Consider the following 5,047-nt stretch of genomic DNA (forward strand, 5'->3'; position numbering starts at 1 on the left):
TTAGAAGCTTCATCTGTGTTCTACTATAGTGCTTTTAGTGTGTCCGCATACCGCAGCACGCGACATAGCTTTGCAGACGATAAGTACAACTGTTTCAGAGAGAAGAGTGGCAAATGTGACGATCTGGCTTTAAGTCGATTCGATAACAAATGACGAAAACGGACGGATGTCTCAGGTTTTTACTGCATATGAACACTTTTCACATTCTCCCGTGCAACTCGGCTGCTAGTCCTCCTTTCATGCAGAATCTTAAGGTCCTAGCTCATGTCCAAGGCACCAAAGCCAGCTAAAAAGTCAATAATCGATACCTAAAACTTGAAGTGGATTACTTCTTACTGGCTATTACATCAACTTAGATGCTTCATCTGTGTTCTACTATGGTGATTTTAGTGTCTCCGCATACCGCAGCACGCGACATAGCTTTGCAGACGATAAGTGCAACCGTTTCAGAGAGAAGAGCAGCCAATGTGACGATCTGGCTTTAAGTCGATTCGATAACAAATGACGAAAACGGACGGATTTCTCAGGTTTTTACTACATATGACCACTTTTCACATTCTCCCATGCAACTCGGCTGCTAGTCCTCCTTTAATGCAGAATCTTAAGGTCCTAGCTCATGTCCAAGGCACCAAAGCCAGCTAAAAGGTCAATATTCAATACCTAAAACTTGAATTGGATTACTTCTTACTGGCTATTACATACTTAGATGCTTCATCTCTGTTCTACTATGGTGCTTTTAGTGTGTCCGCCTACCGCAGCACGCGACATAGCTTTGCAGACGATAAGTACAACCGTTTCAGAGAGAAGAGCGGCCAATGTGACGATCTGGCTTTAAGTCGATTCGATAACAAATGACGAAAACGGACGGATGTCTCAGGTTTTTACTGCATATGAACACTTTTCACATTCTCCCATGCAACTCGGCTGCTAGTCCTCCCTTCATGCAGAATCTTAAGGTCCTAGCTCATGTCCAAGGCACCAAAGCCAGCTAAAAAGTCAATAATCGATACCTAAAACTTGAATTGGATTACTTCTTACTGGCTATTAAATCAACTTAGATGCTTCATCTGTGTTCTACTATGGTGATTTTAGTGTCTCCGCATACCGCAGCACGCGACATAGCTTTGCAGACGATAAGTGCAACCGTTTCAGAGAGAAGAGCAGCCAATGTGACGATCTGGCTTTAAGTCGATTCGATAACAAATGACGAAAACGGACGGATTTCTCAGGTTTTTACTACATATGAACACTTTTCACATTCTCCCATGCAACTCGGCTGCTAGTTCTCCTTTAATGCAGAATCTTAAGGTCCTAGCTCATGTCCAAGGCACCAAAGCCAGCTAAAAAGTCAATAATCGATACCTAAATCTAGAATTGGACTACTTCTTACTGGCTATTACATCAACTTAGAAGCTTCATCTGTGTTCTACTATGGTGCTTTTCCTGTTTCCGCCTACGGCAACACGCGACATACCTTTGAAGACGATAAGTACAACCGTTTCAGAGAGAAGAGCGGCCAATGTGACGATCTGGCTTTAAGTCGATTCGATAACAAATGACGAAGACGGACGGATTTCTCAAGTTTTAACTACATATGAACACTTTTCACATTCTCCCGTGCAACTCGGCTGCTAGTCCTCCTTTCATGCAGAATCTTAAGGTCCTAGCTCATGTCCAAGGCACCAAAGCCAGCTTAAAGTTCCATATTCAATACCTAAAACTTGAATTGTACTACTTCTTACTGGCTATTACATCAACTTAGAAGCTTCATCTGTGTTCTATTATGGTGCTTTTAGTGTCTCAGCATACCGCAGCACGCGACATAGCTTTGCAGACGATAAGTACAACCGTTTCAGAGAGAAGAGCGGCCAATGTGTCGATCTGGCTTTAAGTCGATTCGATAACAAATGACGAAAACGGACGGATTTCTCAGGTTTTTACTACATATGAACACTTTTCACATTTTCCCGTGGAACTCGGTTGCTAGTCCTCCTTTCATGCAGAATCTTAAGGTCCTAGCTCATGTCCAAGGCACCAAACCCAGCTAAAAAGTCAATAATCGATACCTAAAACTCGAATTGTACTACTTCTTACTGGATATTACATCAACTTAGAAGCTTCATCTGTGTTCTACTGTGGTGATTTTAGTGTCTCCGCATACCGCAGCACGTGACATAGCTTTGCAGACGATAAGTACAACCGTTTCAGAGAAAAGAGCGGCCAATTTGACGATCTGGCTTTAAGTCGATTCGATAACAAATGACGAAAACGGACGGATTTCTCAGGTTTTTACTACATATGAACACTTTTCACATTCTCCCATGCAACTCGGCTGCTAGTCCTCCTTTCATGCAGAGTCTTAAGGTCCTAGCTCATGTCCAAGGCACGAAAGCCAGTTAAAAAGTCAATAATCGATACCTAAAACATGAATTGTACTACTTCTTACTGGCTATTACATCAACTTAGAAGCTTCATCTGTGTTCTACTATGGTGCTTTTAGTGTCTCTGCATACCGCAGCACGCGACATAGCTGTGCAGATGATAAGTACTAGCGTTTCAGAGAGAAGAGCGGCCAATGTGACGATCTGGCTTTAAGTCGATTCGATAACAAATGACGAAAACGGACGGATGTCTCAGGTTTTTACTGCATATGAACACTTTTCACATTCTCCCATGCAACTCGGCTGCTAGTCCTCCTTTCATGCAGAATCGTAAGGTCCTAGCTCATGTCCAAGTCACCAATGCCAGCTAAAAAGTCAATAATCGAGAGCTAAAACTTGAATTGGATTACTTCTTACTGGCTATTACATCAACGTAGATGTTTCATCTGTGTTCTACTATGGTGATTTTAGTGTCTCCGCATACCGCAGCACGCGACATAGCTTTGCAGACGATAAGTACAACCGTTTCAGAGAGAAGAGCGGCCAATGTGACGATCTGGCTTTAAGTCGATTCGCTAACAAATGACGGAAACGGACGGATTTCTCAGGTTTTTACTACATATGAACACTTTTCACATTCTCCCGTGCAACTCGGCTGCTAGTCCGCCTTTCATGTAGAATCTTAAGGTCCTAGCTCATGTCCAAGGCACCAAAGCCAGCTAAAAAGTCAGTAATCGATACCTAAAACTTGAATTCAACTACTTCTTACTGGCTATTACATCAACTTAGAAGCTTGATCTGTGTTCTACTATGGTGATTTTAGTGTCTCCGCGTACCGCAGCACGCGACATAGCTTTGCAGACGATAAGTACAACCGTTTCAGAGAGAAGAGCGGCCAATGTGACGATCTGGCTTTAAGTCGATTCGATAACAAATGACGAAAACGGACGGATTTCTCAGGTTTTTAATACATATGAACACTTTTCACATTCTCCCGTGCAACTCGGCTGCTAGTCGTCCTTTAATGCAGAATGTTAAGGTCCTAGCTCATGTCCAAGTCACCAAAGCCAGCTAAAAAGTCAATAATCGATACCTAAAACTTGAATTGGATTACTTCTTAATGGCTATTACATCAACTTAGATGCTTCATCTGTGTTCTACTATGGTGATTTTAGTGTCTCCGCATACCGCAGCACGCGACATAGCTTTGCAGACGATAGGTACAAGCGTTTCAGAGAGAAGAGCGGCCAATGTGACAATCTGGCTTTAAGTCGATTCGATAACAAATGACGAAAACGGACGGATTTCTAAGGTTTTTACTACATATGAACACTTTTCACGTTCTCCCGTGCAACTCGGCTGCTAGTCCTCCTTTCATGCAGAATGTTAAGGTCCTAGCTCATGTCCAAGGCACCAAAGCCAGCTAAAAAGTCAATAATCGATAACTAAAACTTGAATTTTACTACTTCTTACTGGGTATTACATCAACTTAGAAGCTTAATCTGTGTTCTACTATGGTGCTTTTAGTGTCTCCACATACCGCAGCACGCGACATAGCTTTGCAGACGATAAGTACAACCGTTTCAGAGAGAAGAGCGGCCAATGTGACGATCAGGCTTTAAGTCGATTCGATAACAAATGACGAAAACGGACGTATTTCTCAGGTTTTTACTACATTTGAACACTTTTCACATTCCCCCATGCAACTCGGCTGCTAGTCCTCCTTTCATGCAGAATCTTAAGGTCCTAGCTCATGTCCAAGGCACCAAAGCCAGCTAAAAAGTCAATAATCGGTACCTAAATCTTGAATTGGGCTACTTCTTACTGGCTATTACATCAACTTAGAAGCTTCATCTGTGTTCTACTATGGTGCTTTTTCTGTTTCCGCCTACGGCAACACGCGACATACCTTTGAAGACGATAAGTACAACCGTTTCAGAGAGAAGAGCGGCCAATGTGACGATCTGGCTTTAAGTCGATTCGATAACAAATGACGAAAACGGACGGATTTCTCAAGTTTCAACTACATATGAACACTTTTCACATTCTCACGTGCAACTCAGCTGCTAGTCCTCCTTTCATGCAGAATCTTAAGGTCCTAGCTCATGTCCAAGGCACCAAAGCCAGCTAAAAGTTCCATATTCAATACCTAAAACTTGAATTGTACTACCTCTTACTGGCTATTACATCAACTTAGAAGCTTCATCTGTGTTCTATTATGGTGCTTTTACTGTCTCAGCATACCGCTGCACGCGACATAGCTTTGCAGACGGTAAGTACTACCGTTTTAGAGAGAAGAGCGGCCAATGTGTCGATCTGGCTTTAAGTCGATTCGATAACAAATGACGAAAACGGACGGATTTCTCAGGTTTTTACTACATATGAACACTTTTCACATTCTCCCGTGGAACTCGGCTGCTAGTCCTCCTTTCATGCAGAATCGTAAGGTCCTAGCTCATGTCCAAGGCACCAAACCCAGCTAAAAAGTCAATAATCGATACCTAAAACTCGAATTGTACTACTTCTTACTGGATATTACATCAACTTAGAAGCTTCATCTGTGTTCTACTATGGTGATTTTAGTGTCTCCGCATACCGCAGCACGTGACATAGCTTTGCAGACGATAAGTACAACCGTTTCAGAGAAAAGAGCGGCCAATTTGACG

The sequence above is a fragment of the Schistocerca gregaria genome, unplaced genomic scaffold (assembly GCF_023897955.1).
Source record: "Schistocerca gregaria isolate iqSchGreg1 unplaced genomic scaffold, iqSchGreg1.2 ptg000422l, whole genome shotgun sequence".
NCBI lineage: Eukaryota > Metazoa > Arthropoda > Insecta > Orthoptera > Acrididae > Schistocerca > Schistocerca gregaria.